The sequence below is a fragment of the Sus scrofa genome, chromosome 2 (assembly GCF_054392235.1).
Source record: "Sus scrofa isolate SSC_HxYL_T2T_F1_AM1 chromosome 2, Sscrofa_HxYL_maternal_Yorkshire_Landrace_v2.0, whole genome shotgun sequence".
Taxonomy (NCBI): Eukaryota; Metazoa; Chordata; class Mammalia; order Artiodactyla; family Suidae; genus Sus; species Sus scrofa.
Window position 1 is genome coordinate 46676475 of NC_139384.1, and position 21850 is coordinate 46698324.

Sequence of the window (21850 nt, forward strand, 5' to 3'; positions counted from 1 at the left end):
GTTTTTTGATTCGGTTTTCTGTCTGTTGACCAGATTGAGTGATTTCCATTATTCTATCTTCCATACCACTGATTCGTTCTTCTGCATTATTCATTCTGGTTTTTACTGCCCCTAGTTCAGTTTGCATCTCTGCAAATGAATGTTCTAGTTTTTCTTGGCTCCTCCTTATATTTTCTAGCACCTTTCTGAGGGTATCTGCATTGCTGTTCATATCTTCTCTTAATTCCTTCAGTATTTTCACTATTTCTCTTTTGACTCCAGGTCTGTCAGACTGCAGAGATCAGTTTCATTGTTGACTGTTTTAGGTGAGTTCTCCTGTTGGTTTGACTGGGGGTGGTTTCTCAGCTTCTTCATCTTGCTTGTTGTCTTCTTTCTCCTGAGGGAGTTGTACTCTCCGTTATCGGGTAGTGTTTGCCTTGTCACTGCCCTGGAATATTTCCTGAGGGCTGTCGTTGTTGGTCAATCTTTTTTTGAGGCAGTGTGGCTTTTCTGGAGTGTTGATGGGACTAACAGTGTTTCTTTGAAGCAAAGGAGGACTTCCTGAGGGCAGACAGGACTGGGAGGTCCACCCCACGATGGTAGCAGATTTCACTTGGTTCTCAGCACCCCCTGGGGTCTTGGGCGGGTAGCGGGGCCCTTGGAGACTCAAGAGGCTCCTCCCCAGGGCAGCCCGACTCAGAAAGACCGTCTGAGATCTTTTCCCGATTCGGCCAGGCTTGTTGCAGCTTTTCTGGGCTGCAGGGGGTCCTGCCTGGAGCTGGCAGTCCTATGCAGCTGGTCCACTAGGTCTTAGCACCCCCTGGGGTCTTGGGCGTGTAGCAAGGCCCTTGGAGACTCAAGAGGCTCCTCCCCGGGGGAGCCCGTCTCAGAAAAACCGTGGGAGAATTAGGTCGATCTATTCACGGCCTGGCTAGGCTTGTTCTAGCTTTTCTGGGCTGCAGGCCTTTTCTAGGGGGCTGGTGGTGTTTGGTGCTGCTCTGTGGAAGTGTAGCCCCTCCAAAGGGCAAGCAGGCCTGTGCAGGGAGAGCCCCTGCGGTGGTAGGCTTCAGGCAATTGTTGAGGCCAGCCCTCCTGGATGGCAGGCAGCCCCAGGTTCGGCGAGAGCATAGGGGGTGGCGGGGGTGGGGGGAGGGAATGCACTGGGAAGCACAGCTTTCTGCTAGCTAGCGGGCCTGTAAGCTTGCTGTGGCGTGGGGGGTATTCTATGGGGACCCACCCCTTCTTCTCTCCCCTCCCCAGCACGGGCGCAGACCAGGCTCTTCTCCCAGGTTCCCTCTGAGGCGGCTTTCCACTTCCCCGCCCCTAGAGTATTGCTCCCTTCCTCTGCGACAGCTTTGTTTTCTAGTCTCCCAGGCAGTCTCTGCCCCGTCAAATGGTTTAGAGACCTCCCAAGCAGTTTCCGCTCTTCCCCGCCCCCCTAGCCCGGGGACTAATCTCTGGAGCTGAGGTCTCGGTGCCCAGCCCCCCCCACCAGGCGTCCCCCGGCCCTTTCTTGGGGACTAACCTTTGGAGGCGAGGTCTCGGTGCCCAGCCCCAACCCAGGCGTCCCCCGGCCCCCTCTCGGGGACCAACCTTCAGAGCTGAGGTCTCGGTGCCCAGCCCCCACCCAGGCGTCCCCCGGCCCTTTCCCGGGGACTAACCTCTGGAGCCGAGGATTCGGTGCCCAGCCCCCACCCAGGCGTCTCAATTTTTGCTGACTGTGCCCGTAGTTCAGATGGTCCGTTGGGTTCTTGATCTTTTTTCCGTACTCCGACTTACTGCTACACTCTTCTCTGCATCTGGAGATTCCTCCGGTTCGTTTGATCTTTCCCCCGGTAGGAGACTTTCCAGGGTGCGGGATCCCTTTCTCCTCCGCAGTTCCCTTTCGGGAGCGCCCGTCCCGCTCGGATTCACCTTCTCTCACTCTCCTCTTTTCTCCCGTTCTGCCCAATAATGTCACGAACTTCTTGCCGTTATTGGAGTTTAGGTTCCTCTGCCAGCGATTGGTTGTTGTTCTGTGCGAGTCATTTCTTCTGTAGATGTGCTTTTTTTGTTGTGTTTGTGGGAGAGGGCGAGCGTGTCCCCCTACTCCTCCGCCATCTTGTCCTCTCTGGACTGGATGTATTTCAAAGGTACAGCAGATGACTGCTAATGAATTTGATGTTGGATACATGAGAAAGTGAAAGGTATCTCCAACATTGTCTTAAAGAGATCTACCTCTTACACAGTGTCCACTGCCACCATCTGATCCAAGCCATTACCACCTCTCACTGGAATCTTTGTAACAGCAAATAGCCTTCTCCTTTGTCCATCTTCATCTCCTTATCCTTTTGGAATAATTTGACACAGCACCATCAGTGAGGTTTTTTTAAAAGTCAGGACTGATCACACCATATATCTGTTCAAATTCCTTCAGGGATTTTGCCTTGCATAAAAACATCAATCCTGAATGAGGCCTTTGAGGTTCTGTGCCATCAGCCTTTGGCCATTTCAACAGCCACATGTCACACTTCTCCTCCCTAGCCTGCATACCATCTACACTGCTTTTTTGTCATACTCCATCCAGTGTTATGTTCTTGCATATGCTATTCCCTCTGCCTAGAATTTATCACCCCTTCTCAAATAAAAACACCCATGATCACTCATTCAATTTTTAGGTCCTCATTTAATTATTACCCTTTCAAAGAAGCCTTTCCTCTGTCCCTTTGCTCTCTCCTGACAGAACTCTGTTAGTCTCCTATGTTAGTCACTATGAGCACCAGTAATTAATTGCAGAATCAGCTGTTAATGTCTGTTTTCTTCACCAGAGTGTAAGACCCATGAAATTGTCAATATGCACAGTTTTCACATGGCTGCATTCCTAGCATCTAGCACAGTACTTTGCTCAGGTGAGTGTTTGATTTTTTTTTTTAGATAAGTGATTGAATACTTGAAAACTGTGGCTCATGGATGAAGTAAACAGACCAATAATCTCAGTTATGCAAGGACTCATAAAGTATTTTGACTCATGTATTCTTCCTGGAAAATTACTCTAAGATCTACTTCAGGCACCTAAAAAAAAATCAAAATTTAAAACTCATAAATAGTAAAATCATGGCGTGGAAGAACTGGTAATGAGCAAATGAAAGCATTTAAGCACATAATTTATTCTAAGTAACTGTGGTAAATATGGTTATAAAACAGAATGAAAATATCATAAATAATTCTTGAAAGAGAAGATTCTTAATTTATAAAAGAAGCAAAAATTAACTGAGTAAAATTAGCTTAATGCCAATTAAAACTGGTGATAACAGGTAAATTAAGGATGGGGAAAGATATATTGCCCATCTTCACTGAAGGGGGTAAATTACATATGCAATCATAGTAGAGGCTCAAGTGTATTTTTTGATAAAAATAAAAGTAGTGACTTCTGCTTTGGACTATGATAGAATGCCTTATATTAGACCAATTCTGCCACAAATAACAATTGTAAAAACCGTGTAAGTGCCAAAAATAAATCTAGACATTTGAAGGCATAAGAGAATAACCAAAGCAGATAGGACCTGAGAGTATACAATTTCAGAGAGAAGAGAAACACATTGAAATCCTATATTCCTCATTGATTTTTCTCCGCTGGGCATTTTTTTTTTTTTTTTTTTTTGTCTTTTTGTCTTTTTAGGGCTGCACCTGTGGCTTATGGAGATTCCCAGGCTAGGGGTCTAATTTGAACTGTAGCCACCAGCCTACATCACAGCCACAGCCACTTGGGATCTGAGCCGTGTTTGCGACCTATCCCACAGCTCACAGCAACACTGGATCCTTAAGCTACTGAGCGAGGCCAGGGATCAAACCCACAACCTCATGGTTCCTAGTCGGATTCATTTCTGCTGTGCCACGATGGGAGCTCCTCCACTGCACACTTTTAAATTCAGAGTATGGAGCAGAAATACTAATCAGAAAGCAGAAGCCTAAAGTCTAAGGCAGCCTCATTGTGCTGGAAGACAAAAATTAGAATCCAAAGCATTTAAGGCAGCATGATGGAGGACCTGATATCCCAGAAGTAAAAGGAACCTCAGAGAAGTGAGCCTAACTTTTTTCCCTCATAGCATTTGCTGAATATTAAACTGCACACACTCCCAGAAAAAGACAAAAGTACAAGAAAACAATGACAAAGTGACTGCTAAAAGATGAAAATGGTAAACAGAATTTCAGTAGTTTCATAGCTCTAAAACCACAGACATTGGAGTCCAGAACTACCAAGGAAAACTTAGGGTTTCAGATGAGACTTGAAAATCTATACTTAAGACAACTCATATGTAAACCAGCACTTACAATGCCTGAAATCCACTCTGTAATAACTTCAGTCTGTGGTTGGATAAAAGTGAATTTCTCATAGCTCCCCTTCCCCAAAAAAAAGTGAAGGAAAATAATATATCAAAAACCTAAACCTTATTTTTTTTTTTTTTTGTCTTTCGTCTTTTGTCTTTTTGTTGTTGTTGTTGCTGTTGTTGCTATTTCTTGGGCCGCTCCCGCGGCATATGGAGGTTCCCAGGCTAGGGGTTGAATCGGAGCTGTAGCCACCGGCCTCCGCCAGAGCCACAGCAACGCAGGATCCAAGCCGCGTCTGCAACCTACACCACAGCTCACGGCAACGCTGGATCGTTAACCCACTGAGCAAGGGCAGGGACCGAACCCGCAACCTCATGGTTCCTAGTCGGATTCATTAACCACTGCGCCACGACGGGAACTCCTAAACCTTATTTTTATTGTTTAATAAAAAATATGTCTCATATTATTTATAAATTAATGACGTTTAAGGAAACAGAACTAAATGGCTAAAATTTGAGAGAAGACAAGGCAATATGGACACACTTAACAATGATCTATTTATTTGGCATTATCTTAATATGGACTTTTTTTGCAGCTGTAATTAATGATTAAGAGTATAGGTGAAAAGGTGGATAAATTGAATTGTAATCTATAAAAATCATTAAGTAGAAATTATGGGGCTGGAAAAAAGGCCACTGAAATTAAGAATTCAATAGATGGTTTCACAACATATTAACTATTAACTAAAAGCAAATAAGAGGAATCATGAATTAGAAGATATATCTGTAGAATATGTTGAATGAAGCATAGAGAAAAAAAATAAGTGGAAATGTAAATTAATGACACAGTGCCAAAGCCATGTGGGAAGTATGAAAAAGCTAAGTTTAAAAGAATTTGTAGCTTCAGAAAGAGAGGAAAGAGAACTTAGAAGAAGCAAAAACTAAAGAAAGCAATCATTTCACAGATTCAAGAGGCTTTATGACCCACAACTAGGACACATTTAAAACACACACACACACACACACACACACACACACACACAATGAGGCACTCAGAATAAAAATGTGTACTGACTTCTCATCAGAAGCAAACAAGCTAGAAGACAGAGGAGCAACAACTTTAAAGTGTTAAAAAAAAAAAGCTGTCAATCTAGAATTCTATATCCAAACAAGATATCTTTCAAAAATAAAGGCAACATGAAAACATTTTCCAATAAGCAAAATATGAGAGAATTCATCACCACTACAAAGAATATTAAAGTAACTTCTTGAGAATGAAGAAAAATCATACCATCTGGAAAATCAAATGTATATGAAGGAAGAATGAGACCTGGAACTGGTAAACACATAAGTAAATATAAGACTTTTTTTAAACTTAATTCCTTTAAGAGATAATAGACTATTTAAAGCAAAACTAATTACATATAGTAGAATAATAAAATATATAGAAATAAAATTATGACAACAACAGCACAAAAGATGAGAATAAATTTTAGGGTACGTTTATAAGGTTAGTACATTATATGAAAAGTTATATATTAACTCATGGAAAACCACAACAAATTAAGAAAACATAGTGTAATACCTAGGACAATTATTTAAAAAATTATAATAAAATAAAGAATTATAGCTAAAAAAGAAGAAATAAGGTGTAATTTAAAAAACAATTCTCAATTTGCCCAAAAAAATCACAGAAAAGGAGAAAAAAAGGTCAAAAACGATATGATAAATAGAAAAATAATTAGATTTAAATGCAATGGTATAATAATTATATTAAATATGTCATTAACACCCTAATTAAAAAGGCAAGATTGGAAGATTTGATATGAAAACAATATACAGTAATATACATATTTTAAATACCAAAATAGGAAGCTTAGAAGTAAAAGACAAAAAAGAAATGGCAAGAGTTCCCATCATGGCTCAGTGGTTAACGAATCAGACTAGGAACCATGAGGTTATGGGTTCGATCCCTGGCCTTGCTCAGTGGGTCAAGAATCTGGCATTGCAGATGCAGCTCGGATCCCACATTGCTGTGGTTCTGGTGTAGGCCAGTGGCTACAGCTCCAATTTGACCCCGAGCCTAGGAACCTCCATATGCTGTGGGTGCAGCCCTAGAAAAGGCAAAAAGACAAAAAAAGAAAAAAAGAAATAGTAAACCATGAAGACACTAATCACCAGAAGCTGAAGGCTATATTTGTGCCAGACAAAGTTGACATTAAGACAAAGAGTTATTACCATAGATAAAAAGGGACATTTCATAATCATAAAAGTGTCAATCCATCAAGAAAGCATAAGAACCTGAAAGAGTATTCATGTAATAACAAGAGCTTCAAAAATGCATAAAACATAATCTGGTTGAACTGAAAGGAGAAACAGAAAATTCACACTGACTATTGGAAAATTTAATATTCATCCAATAGTCAAATTGAATAAGTAAACAAAAACATAGGAAGACTATAAAAGATTTGAAAAGCACTATCAATCAAAGTAGGCTGATTAAGATTTATATGTCACTATACTCAATAGCTGCAGAGCACATTTTTTTTTTCAAGTACATAAGAAACAGTCAGTCACAAAGGTATACCAAACACCAGGTCATAAATAAAATCTAAGTGAATTAAAAAAAATGAAATTCTGCACAATATGTTATTGGATTACAACATAATGAATTATCAAACAAGGAGATGTCTGTAAAATCATCAAATATTTGCAAATTAAACAACACATTTCTAAAGAACACAATAATCAAAGAAAAATTCACAAGGCAAATTAGAAAACATTTTGAACTGAAAAATGATAAAACATAAAATTTGTGTATTCAACTAATCTAAGCAGTGCTTCAAGAGAAATTCTTTAGTTCTGTTTATTTTAGAAAATAAAAAAAATACTTTAAATTGATGATCTAAACTTCCACTTCAAGGAGGTATAAACAACAAATAAAATTCAAGAGGGATATGATAATAATAAGAAAAAAATAATATAATATAAAATAAAATAGAGATAGAAAAAAAAACCAAAAAAGCAACATAAATCTCATAATGAAGAACAAAGTTGAAAAATACATACCATCTAATTTCAATACCTACTAGAAATCCTCAGTAATTAAGATCTGATGGTGTTTTCATAAAGAGAGACAAGTAAACGAAAAAAACAGGTTAGAGCCCAGAAAGAGATCCATGCATACGGCAGTTGAATTTTTACAAAAATACCAGAGTAATTCAATGGAAGAATAGTCTTTTCAACAAGTGGAATTGGAACAACTGGATAACTATGTGGTAAACAAACAAACAATGAACAACAACCTTGAGTTCCTATTGTGGCTCAGCAGTAAGGAAACCGACTAGTATCCATGAAGATGCATGTTTGATCCCTGGCCTTGCTCAGCAGGTTGAGGATCTGGTGTTGCTGTGGCTGTGGTGTAGGCCGGCAGCTGAAGCTCTAATTTGACCCCTAGCTTGGGAACTGCCATATGCTGTGGGTGTGGCCCTAAAAAGGAAAAAAGCAAAAAAAAAAAAAAAAAAAAAAAAAAAGTTGACTCCTTTCATGCTATGCACAAAAATGAACTCGAAATGGATCATAGACCTAAATATAAAGCTAAAAATATAAAACTCTTAGAATATAAAATTAAAAAATCTTTGTGATCTTACAGCAGGCAAAAATGACCTAAGACACAAAAAATGCAAACAGTTAAGGGAAGAATAAATAAAGGCACATTCTATTAAAATTAAAATAATCTACTCTTAAAAATTAAGAAAATGAGAAAGTAAGTCAGAGAAGAAGAAAATATTTATAAAACATATATCTGATGAAAGACTGGTATCCAGAATATATGAAGAAATCTTCCAAGTCAATCAAAAGAACATTAATAATCCAATAATAAATGAACAAAACATTTGAATGGACACGCACAAAGATATCTGAAGACCCAATAAGCACGAGAAAAGATGATCAGAAGTATTAGTCATCAGAAAATCACAAACTGAAATCATAATGAGATACTGCCAGACACTCACTATAATGGCTAAATTTAAAAACCTGTGAATATCAAGTGTTGGTAAAGATGTAGAGCATTTATAACTTTTATATCATGCTAGTAGGAATATAGAATAGCAAAATAATTTTAGAAAATATTTTTCAATTGTTATACATACACTTATTACATGACTCAATGTTATTTTTAACATTTACTAACAGAAATAAAACCATATGTTTACCAAGAGGTACATCACAGGTTGAATCAGCTTTATTTGAACATTGAAGGTATCATGCATCCTGACATCAGACTATATTATAGTAATCAAAATAGTATGGTATTGGCAATAAAAAGACATACAGATCAATGAAACAGAATTAAGAGCCCAGAAACAGACCCACATATATGATCAAATAATTTACAACAAACGAACTGAGAATATACATTAGAGAAAGGATAGTCTTTTCAATAAATGGTGCTGGCAAAACTGGACAGCCACATGCAAATGAATGAAATTTAACTACCTTCTTACACCATACACAAAAATTAACTCAAAATGGATTAAAGATTTGACCATAAGACCTAAAAACATAAAACTCCTGGAAGAAAACACAGGCAGTAAGCCCTCTGACACAAGACTTGGCAATGATTTTTTTAAGTCTGACACCAAAAGCAAATGCAAAAAAGGAAAAATAAATTAATGGAACTATATCAAACTAAAAATCTTCTTCATAGCAAAGCAAACCATCCACAAAATGAAAAGGCGACATACTGAATGGGAGAAAATATTTTCAAATCCTGTATCTACTAAGGGGGTAATATCCAAAATATAAAAGGAACTCATACAACTCAATAGAAAATGATTAATCTGATTTTAAAATGGGCAGAAAAATCCGAATAGACATTTTTCCAAAGAAGATATACAGATGGCCGACTAGTACATGAAAAAAAGATCACCATATTAATCATTAGGGAAATGCATTCAAAACCATGATGAGGTATCACTTCATATCTATTAAAATGCTATTATCAAAAGGACAAGAAATAACAAATGTTGGTGAGGATGTGGAAAAAAGGGAACTTTTGTGTATTATTGATAGAAATGTAAATTGGTACAGACGCTATAAAAAACAGTGTGCGGCTTCCTCAAAAAGATAAAAAATACATCTACCATATGATTCCACAATTCCACTTCTTGCTATTTACCTGAAGCAAATGAAAATACTAACTCAAAAAGTTATATGCACCCCATATTCACAGCAGATTTATTTACTACAGCCAAGATATGTAAGTAAGTATCCATAGATGGATGAATGGATGAAATAACTGCTACATACTCTATGTATATAATAGAATATTATTCAGCCTTAAAAAAAAGTGAAATTTTGCCTTTTATGACAACATGGATGGGCCTCAAGGGCGTTAGTGAAATAAGTCAGATAAACGCAAATACTATATGATCTTTCTTATATGTAAAATATAAACATAAACAAAAACAAAAAATGTACCACATAGATACAGAGAACAGATTTGTGGTTGCCAGAGGCAGGGTGGGGGGGTGGGCAACAGCACAGATATCTATCAACTGGTGAGCACATAAATAAACTATGGTTTATTTATATGATGGATTACTATGCTAAAACAAAAAGAAATATTTCTTATTCATGTAACAACATGGATGAATTTCACAGATATTATTCTAAGTGAAATAGTCTGGATGCAAAAGAGTATATACTGTACATACTATAATATGTAAATAAGCAAAAGGTACATGGGTATGTAATTTATCTCTTTTTACTATAGTAAAAGATTTAGAAAAGACTGACTAGGAAGCAGTACTTGTGAACTCTCTGGAGTGATGAAAATATTTTGTATATATATATAATATACATTATATATTATATATATATGTTGTCTTTTGTCCTTTTAGGGCTGCACCCATGGCACATGGAGGTTCCCAGGCTAGGGGTCAAATCGGAGCTGCAGCTGCCAGCCTATACCAGAGCCACAGCAACCTACACCATAGCTCACAGCAATGCCGGATCCTTAACCCACTGGGTGAGAACAGGGTTTTAACCCACAACCTCACGGTTCCTAGTCGGATTCGTTTCCACTGTGCCACAATGGGAACTCCCCATATTTTGTATATTGATAGAAATATGAGTTTCATATGTATAAGAGTTTGTCAAACTCACAAAGTGCATTTCAGCCTGTATCATTTATAGATAAAAAGAGGACAAAAAGCTGATATAGCCATAGTAAAATCAGACAAGGACATTTTTAAGGCAAATATATTTGAAATAAACATATAAAATTCATAATGGCAAATGCAAATTCCTCTGTGAAGATATAAAAATTTTAAACATACATGTACCTAATATCATAGCTTCGAAACACATAAAGGAAACAAATTGGTATAATTCTTTTAATCAAGTAAAGAGTATCTATTTAAATATGTAACATTTTGGCAAAGAAAGATTCTAGAGAAACAGAATCTATGAAAAAAATAAAATTGAAATTATAGAATCAGGAACAATATGAAAACTGAAATTAAGACCTCAACTGATGAGTTTAACAGTAGGATAAGCTAGTCATCATTGTACTGGAGGAAAAGGATTAGCAACTTCAGCAGAGAACTTTGAATAGTTCACCATTAAGTACTAAGTTTTAAAGGAAACATTTAGCAGAGTTAAAAACAACATATATACCTTTAAAACCACCACAGGGAAAAAGTAATGAAAGAAAGAATAGTCCAAAAAAAACAGCAAGGAAGGATCAAATATAATAAACATAATAGAACAAGAACAAATGAGCATACCAGTTATGACAAGAAATATAAATAATTTAAACTTTTCAATTAAAAACAGATGTTTTCCTCAGCAATATTTATACTGCAAAAATATTAGAAACATACATATCCAACTTCAGGGAAAGGTTATATGAGTGGTGTTTCAACCCTCAATAGAATATTATGTCATAATTTAAATTCATATTTACAAAAATGGTTAATAGTTTGGGAGACCCATATGTTAAACTATGAAAAAATAAGGATTCCCAATTCTTACATAGTATCATATCTAAATATATATGTAATAGGAAAACAAAGTAAAATAAAAATACCAAATATAGATATATAGGAAACAGCAGTTATTTATAGACAAGAGAGTTATAGTTTGTTCTATTTGTTATTTATCCTTCCTCTGAATACATAAGATTCCTCCAACTGGAGTATATTGCTTGTATTTGTTTACTGTTCTTTTTTTCATTATATGAGCAATACAGGAATATAATAATGGTATAAAAGACATAAGTATTAATAAAATAAAAATTACCTTTCACATTTTGACCTGCCCTCTTCCTATTCCTATCCTAGTCCGTTCTGTAGAAGTAACCACTGTTATTTTTTTTTATTTCCTTCCAGATCATTTTTATGTATTACTTTGATAGAGGCAGTGAGTAATAAAAATAGAAAATTTTTTTCAACAAACTGTAAAACAAGGCTTAATGACTATATATGTGGGATGTCATAATGAAATGTCTGCCTCCTAGAGAGCTGGAGTCAGGTGAAGTCTGATCTTCTTCCAGTTTGAGTTCTATTATATAATCTACAATGAATTCTCTGAGACGAAGAGACACTAGAACATGGATTAGGCATGGCTGAAAGGATGAAATTAGGATTGGTGTGCATCTGGAAGTACAGATGGGATGTGGACATGAAGAGGATAGGCTGAGAGCCTTCTCAGTTGGCTGTGAGCAGAATGAAGCCATTAGAAAAAAACATGACAGAGAGCAATTCAGCTGGAGGAAAAGTTATGCAGTAAATAGGGAGAGAAATGGAGACATGAAATTCAGGTTTCAGAAGGCCTTGGCTGGAATGGTCAGAATGTGTCCCTGTGCTTCTTCAGAAATTCTCTGATCTTATTAAATCAGCCACAACTGAGTCACGTCTGAGGATTAGTTTTCTGGTTTATTAAACGGGGATATAGGTTGTGTGAAAATTAAATGTGATAAAAAAGTGTAAGAACACTTGGCAATGTGAGTGAGTAATCACAGTAGAAAGGCTGAACAGAAGGAGACACTGCTCTGGAGCCTGGTCTTAGGCTTCGGGAAGCTTTCTCGATGGCTTCACTGTTGCTGTCTTTGGAAACCGTGCAAAGCTCAAACAAGCTCCTGTGATGAGAAAGAGCATGGCCAATGTTGGCACCCACTGGGGAGTAGCAAATTCAATTTTCTGATGCCCCAGGCAGATTGTCCCTGCATCCTTAGAGAACCACACATATGGTTTGGTGTGGTTTCTTTGAAAACACAATTGCTGTACACTTAGTCATTTCTTTTTCAAGGAAAACATAACACTAGCTACTGTACGTGGGTATGTAACTCATCTCTTTTAATTAGATGCTAATTAATGACTCACTAGCTTTAATCATATCAATCTGGTAATACTATTTATGCCCAATAGAATAATGAACTACTTTATAAGAAATGAGCGTGGCACATGTTGACATAGGAATGCATCCAGCCATAATTTGCTCTGGGTAAATATCCCACCCAGACTTGGACTCTGAACAATTTACAAGGCAATGCTCACATGGTACAAGGGGGAGGAGGCAGAGACTTCCACATGGAGAGAGAGACAGAAAGGAGCAAGAGGCAGAGAAATGACACAAGGGAGTTTTTCTGACACAAGGGAGTTTTTCTCTAGGAAAGAGCCACTATACTGGCCAGTTTTGTCCTAAAGGTGAACCAGAGACAACATCTGTGTGAGAGAGTCCAAGGAAGTTTTGCTACTTATACAGCACCTAAAGAAACTGCTTTCTGGATGAGGAAGAATATGGCAGGCAGATGGCATGATTCTAATAAGGCTTGGCTACAAGCCGTGCTGTCACCAGCCAAGCTTAAAGGGTGGGAATGGGGACAAGACAGGACGGAACCACTGTAAGCATAGATAAGGCAATTTTCAGGTCATTCTCCACAACTAGGAGAGTGGCCAGCAGGCAAATATTCCATGTCCAAAGAGGTATGGTGACATCGGGCAAAACTGAGACAGGCTTTATTAGGTAACAAAGTCCAAGTCATCTCCTGGGGACGAATAGAAAAAGCATGATAAAGGGTCAAAATCCAGCTGATTAATGACACTTGAATCCAAGTATGCAGAAGCTTCATGGCTCTTAGAAAACAGGTCTTAGCCAATGCCCAGAAGGATAAAGAACTCTGTCAACCCCAGGAGGAGAAGACTTGCAAGGAATATCAAGGATAGTTAACAGTAATTATTTAGTGAGGAATTATTCTATGCTATGCAGTTTACATATACTTTTACATAGTGCATTATGGAACAGATTTTCTTGCTCCCACTTAACAGACAGGGAATATGAGGCTCAGAGCAAATAAATAACCACCAAATGCTATATACATACAGAGAAAGAGGCAAAGCTATGGTTCAAACCTAGCACTTAGACTCACAGACCCTGTTCTTGAACATTACGCTCTATCCACCCCTTTACTCTTCTTCCACCTCCCCCCACTCCACCCCTGCCCACTGAACCTCCCCACCTCCCCACCTACGAGCTTTAGGCTATGTCAAAGATGTCACATCTCAGAAGAGCTAGTTGGTCAGTAAGAATTGATAATAGGAAAACCGAGGCAGAAGTTCATTTTCATAGTCCGGGATACACAATGAAAGGAAAGTAATAGATAATTTGGTGAGAACCCAGGATTCTTGCTTCAAGTCTGATCCTAGCCCCATTTTCCCCACAGACTGATAACGCATTTTTGTCCAGATCAGGATTTCTTTAGGACTTGGATGGTGGGTTGAAGAGTAAAGGCTAAGATCCTTACAATGGCCTTTTAACCACTCCAGAATCTGGCCCTGTATCTTTCTAATGTCCTCTCCTTCACACTCCCTCTCAACCACACTAGCCATTTTGCTGATCCTTTAAGTCAAACACACTCATAATCCAGGGCTTTGCACTGGCTGTTTCTTTAGCCTGGAACTCCCTCCTTTGGATTCACTCCACAAAGATAAGTGTTTATGCATATTTTACTCCAGGCACCAAGAAATTATCTGGCTCTTAATAGATACTCAATAAATATGCATTGAGTGGTCTTGGTTTGCCGGTGCCCTTCTAGAAGAGCAAATTATTCTGTTACCTTTTCCTGCTAGTTTCTCTGTTCCCCTGCCAAGATCTGCCCTGCCTTTTCCCTCGGTCGGTCCCATGTTTCCCTTCCACTGTGTTAAGCCATCAGCACAGAGAGCCTAGTATTCCAACTTGTTAGAGAAAGTAAGCTTTTTTTTTTTTTTTTTTTTTTTTTTTCAGGGCCACACCCATGACATGCAGAGGTTCCCAGGCTAGGGATTGAATCAGAGCTGCAGCTGCCTGCCATAGCCACAGCAACTCGGGATCTAAGCCACATCTGTGACCTACACCACAGCTCACAGCAACACTGGATCCTTAACCCACTGAGCAAGGCCAGGGATCAAACCTGAGTCCTCATGGATACTAGTTGGGTTCGTTAACCATTGAGCCATGACAGGAATTCCGAGAAGGTAATCTTTAGTGCTTTGAATCTAACATGCGTTCAATAAATGTTTGCTAGAAAGATAGGATGAGTATTTCAGATCAGTGCTAAAAAAGTAAAGAAATCAAGTAGGGGTTTGAGAGAGCTCAGTGAAGAGGGGTTTTTTGAGCTTGATCTTGAAGGACAAACAAGGACTGACAAGGAAAGGAGGTATTTCAAGCAGCAGGAACTGCTTGCATGAATGCATTTCAGCAGATATAAGTCTCCCCACCCCTTCCATTGCATGTTCATCCTCCTTTTAATAATAAGAACATATTTCTTCTTGGCATAATCACCCCTCCCTCACTCTCAGTCCACATGCCCTTCAACTCCATGGTGGATGTGGCCCCAGCCTGGCACATCAGAGCTTTGCCTGCTTCTGACTGCAGACATTGGTTCAGAGATAGGTACTGACCTAATGTGGGCCAAGGAGAGCCAGGTCCAGGAACACTGCTCAAAATACATTCTTGAATTTTTGTGTAGCTGAATTTGGAGTAGGGAGGATGTGTACAGGGAGTATGGCCACCTTGCCATCAGAAGGGAGCACCAAGAAAGTTTGCAAATGGACTCAACCCTAAGGGATAAGTCAAGAGCCAGAGAAGGATCCAGTTCTGGTGTTAATGCCTATCGCCAGATTTACCCTTGAATGTTTATTTGTGTGTCTTTGTTTTTGTTTTGCGGGGTATGAAATGGTAGAGGAGCAATGAATTCTCATTTTTCCTAAGCTATTTTTTGGGCCTTTCCCACAGCATGTGGAAGTTCCCAGGCCAGTGAACAAACCCACACCACAGCAGTAATCCAAGCCACTGCAGTGATAACGCTGGATCCCCAACCTACTACACCACAAGAGAACACCTTTCCTAAGCTGTTTTGTGTTGACTTTTCTACTACTTGTGGCCAAATGTATCCTGATGTATAGGAATGAAAGAAAAAAAAACATAATGTGTTAAAACAGTAAAAAAAAAAAAAAAAAAATTAGAGGGACATAGAGAGTGTCTACCTTGCTCACAAAAGAGGATACTGAAACCCAGAGAGGAGAAGAGGTTCCCTTGAGTTTCATATGTAAAGAAGGAGAGAATCGGGAGGATAGAGAAGCAGCACAGAAAAGGGACAAATCTTAGGGGGAAGGAGGCAAGAGGTGACAGACATTTTACTGTCTTCATTTGACTTGTAAGCAAAAGGATTTAAAACCACAGAGTCAAGCTGAGTGGTGTGTTCCTGGCATCACCCACTGCCTTGTAAGAGGGTTCCACAACCACTCGGTCAGTGCTCAGCCAATAGTGGCCTGGGGTCAATGCTAGCATGACACTCAGACTGCAACCTGACAGCTTTCCCAAAGCCTTCACACTTCCTTTGTGTAACCAAGACATGAAATTACAGACCTTTGCTTTATGAAACAGTTTTTTAAATTAGAAAGACCCTCACACAAATCCTGCACCAACACTTTCAGTAATATATATTTTTAAAACTGCAAATGGAGAACCAGGATGGCTCTCAGAGCTTGCTGCTTTTTTTCCCCAATAGATGGATAGACAAGTGACTTATGCAGATGCGGTATATACATTCCGCACAATTTGACCATGGTTAAAGGGTATTTATATTCTGATGCAGATAAAATTGAACGTGTCAACACTAATGCATTTTTCGAGGAGAATCACTACTTTCACCATAATTTCCATGGAAAATTTGTGTGCACACGCAGTAATAGACACATTTATAACATCAAAAGGATTCAATTTTCTTTTCAATCATACCACAGTATGAATCGCTTTTCCTATTGAATTTAACAATGAAGCACATTACCAGAGTCTAAAGGATGGGACACTTCGTCTTGCTCTTATGAAAGTACGTCAAACAATGGGTAATACATCACACAATGTCTCGGGTTAACTGAGCCTTTACACAGACTGGCTGCTAATTTGCTTGGGCCAGCAGAATGTCACTTTTATTTAATTTTGCCAATAAGATCAGCAGGGATCCAAACTCTGTTTAACTCCCAGTTATTAAAAGAGGTTTTTCTTGTTACACGGAGAACTCATTAATTCATGTCTCTCCTAATTCAGAATTTGAGGTCTTTGGAACAGGAGGTAGGAGGTGCTTTATCTCTGCTATGAAGAAATTTCATCTAGCACATAAGCTTCTGTGCAGACTGCTTAAGCTGCAGAAGAGACAAAGTCTTTCAAGACCCTTAGAAGAATATGATATGTTAATTACAAATTGCTCCTAGGTAGTTACCAGAGCAGATCATTTAAAGGACTCCAGTAGGGAAAACTTTATCCTACCATCATTCATTCAGTTACTTGGGTATTCATCCAGTCTTCTAATCATCCATCCATTCACCATCCCTACATCCATTCATTTACTCAGAATTGATTAGGCCCTTTCTATTCTTCAAGGCTTGAGTTTGGAGCTTGGGCTACAAAATGAAAAACACATCCCCCATTGAAAGGGCTCTCTCAGTTTTTAGTAAGGGAGGCCATTGGTTTGTGCAGGATATTCCATTTGTCCGAGCTCAACCCCCACAGTCTTGAGATTCATTTTCCATTCTTCTTGACTCCACTCAGCTCTGGAAGGCCACTGAACTCCAGCGTACTCCCTGGCCTACTGGCTTCTGGTTCGGTTTGGTCAACAAGAGGCACTGGGAGATCAGAGAGCAGAAGAGCAATGAGATCAGGTCTCTATTTCCAGCTCCCTCCAAGCAGAGACAGCAAGGGCTGGCTGATTCCCTCTATTGGAGGTCCAGCTCCTGGCAGGTAAACCACTCCCTTCCCCTGCCCCCTCAGACCTGGGGTGGTAAGAAGGCCCTAACACAAACATCTCTGGGATTCTCCACTAGCTCTTGTTGTTTTCCCTAAGCCTTGCACCCATCTTTGTGAATGCTTGCTTTTTGTTAAACTCCTCAAATTACCCACTCCCAGTATGTCACCTTTTTCCTGACTGATACACAGGTGAACCAAAAATCATATGCAAAAACAGAATGCGCTGTGATAATGAGCCACGAAGCTGGGAACCCAGTAGAAAAAGGTATTTACAGAAAAACAATTTACAGAATTTGTTTCCCAGGTGTCAGTTACATTCTGGACTGCACTTTATTTTCTTTATTTTCTAAGTCTTTTTTTTTCTTTTTTTTTTTTTTCCAGGGCTGCACCTGTGGAATATGGAGGTTCCCAGGCTAGGGGCCTAATCAGAGCTGTAGCCGCTGGCCTATGCCACAGCCACAGCGACTCGGGATCTGAGCCATGTCTACGACCTACACCACAGCTCACAGCAACGCTGGATCCTTAACCCACTGAGGAAAACCAGGGATCGAACCCGCAACCTCATGATTCCTAGTCAGATTCATTAACCACTGAGCCATGATGGGAACTCCCTGGACTGTGCTTTAAATAATCAGATTACATTTTCTTAAAAAAGAGATCAATAGGGAGTTCCTGTCGTGGTGCAGTGGTTAATGAATCCGACTAGGAACCACAAGGTTGCAAGTTCAATCCCTGGCCTTGCTCAGTGGGTTAAGGATCCGGCATTGCTGTGAGCTGTGGTGTAGGTCGCAGACGCGGCTCGGATCCTGTGTTGCTGTGGTTCTGGTGTAGGCCGGTGGCTACAGCTCCTATTCGACCCCTAGTCTGGGAACTTCCATATGCCGCGGGAGTGGCCCAAGAAATGGCAAAAAGACAAAAAAAAAAAAAAAAAAAAAAAAAAAAAGATCAATAATTTGAACTGTCCACAAATTTCAACTGCTCTTTCCTAGCCAGTCCAAGAAGTTGAGTTTTCTTTTGTATAAATGTTACAAGTTCTTAAAATTAAAAATAACACTAAATGGGTGTTGAGGTTTGGAACTATGGCTGAGGAGTGAATATAGATCAGGATTTATTCCACCTAAGGTGTCTTCTATATTTACTGGCTTGGGTCAAAAACCTCATTTTTGCTGACTGGGAAGGAAAGAGCTGCCCAGAAACTAGGAAGCCAAGGAAATGATAGGGTCTGCGTGGGTTTAAAAATCTATCTTCTCTCACAATGCCATCAATCTCTTCAGTATTTGCTTGAAGAATAACAACTGGCCTAACTCTGTCACATTGAAAGAGCCCAAGGATTTCCATAAAGCAGCCAATTCCTGAAAATGTGTTTCAACTTCTTCAGGGTAGTTTTCTATCATTTTTATCATATAAATAATATACATTTAAGAATTATTTCTCATCTGGACAAGTAGTTCAAAAGCTTTATTAACAAATGTTTTCAGTTTGTTGATTGCTGGAAAGTAAATCAAGTTAAAGATTTCTATGCAAATTATGTCAACTTGATAAGACATTGAGTCACTTATGATGTGTTACCGTTGTATTGTTAAAAGTAGGATTAAACAAACACACTAACTGGGGAAATAAAAGATTTGTCTTCTAGGTGACTCTCCCCTGTGGTTCCAAGATCACGATAAGGAGCTGCCATCATGGCTCAGTGGAAACAAATCTGACTAGGAACCATGAGGTTGTGGGTTCAATCCCTGGACTCGCTCAGTGGGTTAAGGATCCGGCATTGTTGTGAGCTGTGGCGTAGGATGCAGATGCGGCTAGGTTCTGGTGTTGCTGTGGCTCTGGCATAGGCTGGCAGCAACAGCTCCGATTAGACCCCTAGCCTGGGAACTTTCATATGCCGTGGTTGCAGCCGTAAAAAAAAAAAAGACAAAAAGACACCCCCCCCCCACACACACACACGGAACCAAGATCATGATAAGCCATTTAAGTAGGTCATTTCAACAGCTCGAGTGGGGATTTGGTACCTGATATGCTGATGTGGCTCTTTTGATATAGGGAAAAAATGTGAAGGTGTCATTTGAAAACAGTCTTTCCATGAGGAGAAATACTTTTACACAAGTCTAAAACCCAACATAAAATATCTTTTTTTATCCTGATGGACCTTTGCATCCAAGTGGTGGTCCTTTGCTATGCACAAGTCATGGTGTCAGTCCTCTGGAAGACATGCTGCAGCACCAGCCAGGGAAATGATGACAAAGTACTCAGCTCCTGGCCACTGTCCCCAGCTCCATCTCGTACCACCCTGCCCTGCTCACCAAGTACTTTGGCTTCTGTGTCCCGTGGACATGTCATTTACCTATGAATCAGTGTCTTTGCATGTGCTACTTCCTCTTTCTGGAATGTTCTCCTCACTTCTTCCTCTGGCTAAATTCTGTGTCTCCTTCAAGTCTCAGTGTAAAACATCACTCCTTCAGGGAAGTTGCCCAAAGAGATAACATCTCTCCCACCCAACTGCAGCTCTCATTAGGCCAAGACTCCCTAGTTTGCCCTCCCACAAACCCCACTTTTGTCCTTCTTAATCTCAGTTATACTTGAAAAGTTGTTAGTATGCGGTTCTGTTTAATGTCTATGTCCCTTGCTTTATTATAAATGTCATCTGGAATTGAGGCTGTCTTGTTTATGCAACTTTATTACCTAGTGTGATGTCTGCTGCAAAACAGATGCCCAATAAATATTTGCTGAATTACTGTGTGGATTAAGGCATATTTCTTATTTTCAGATTCCTATAGCTAACCTCTACCCTGTAGCTTAGAACTAGACCTTCACTCCAGAGGCTCGATGGACTGGTTGTTAAGTATCACATCCTATCTTACCCAGGAAGAAGTTTTTCTTACATGAGTAACTCCAGTGGTTTGGAGAACACCCAGGGAATCTGCAAAGTCAAGCCTGACTCACACTGGGGAAGAGCCTAAGAACCTCTTTGCAGAGGGCAACAGTACTCTATTCCCCCATTAAACTCCTAGGTCTAGTTCACTCACATGTCAACCTCTGCTAAATATATGGCAGGAAGAGTGATAGAGTGAGGGTTTCGTGTTCATTTTGAGTGGAAATAAAGACAATGAGAAACTGAATAAAGTACATGATTCAAGTAGTGAAGCTCAACTTGCTCTTTCACCAAAGTGCTATCCTCTGTCCCATGAACTTGAAGTAATGGGGTGAAAGGTCAGTAGAAAGAAACAACACTAAAAGAAAGAAAGTACATGAGAGCATGTGCGTGTGTCTCTGAACGCAAGGGCAGGCATTTCCATCCATGCATGGGTGAGGGACAGAGAGAAATCGATTTCACAAGTTTCCCAATAGAGGAGAGAGGATTATTTTTCCACCTTTAGTTACAAATATTATGAAGAAGCCCAGAGGTGTTACATGGATGAAGGGAAATGCTGATGGCAGAGACTGAGTTGCACAGGGAACAAATTAAGCTGACAAATTCCTCCCAGCATAGAGCTAGAACCTGAAGTTCACTGGAGGGAAAACAAGCCAACCCAGAAGGCATCCCGGAGGCAAAACCTGAAACGCAGCTCTGAAAATCCCTAACTTGAGTAAACTCAGAACCCTCGACTCCTAGTGACATAGGAATGTCTCTTTTCTGTGCACTGTCTCCCTGTTGGGGAGGTGAGTGTACAAGAGAGAAAGGCATTGAGCTACAGGAGAAAATAAATAAATGCGTACAAATAAGAAAGGGAAAACCAACAAAGAAAGAAACATAGAGGATCTTCAAGTGATTTATAAGCATTGTTCTTCGTATGTGGAATTTGGAAGAGAACTAAAGGAGGCCTGTGTCCATGTGGACAAAGAAAGCATGAAATGGCAACGTGGCCATGAAATAAGTCTGTGTGTGTGCGTGTGTGTGTGTGTGCATCTGTGAATATTGTCCATACTTATCCTGTAGGTTCCCAAGCATATATATGTGTGCGTAGTGAAGATAGATGCATGAGCTTACATACAAACACATACATATCATTTTTTCTATATATGTACATGCGTGCCTGTACTAAAGGAAAAAAACATCAAAGCACAGGATATTCAGAATTTTTCATACTTTAGAAGTAAAGGCTGATAACACTACTGGCCATCACATGCTGTTTTCTCTGCTGTGACAAGCATTTTGTGTCCATTTTCTCATTTAACCCATAAAGTCCCCTGAGGTTCAAATTAGTATCCCTGGAGTTCCCGTCGTGGCGCAGTGGTTAACGAATCCGACTAGGAACCATGAGGTTGCGGGTTCA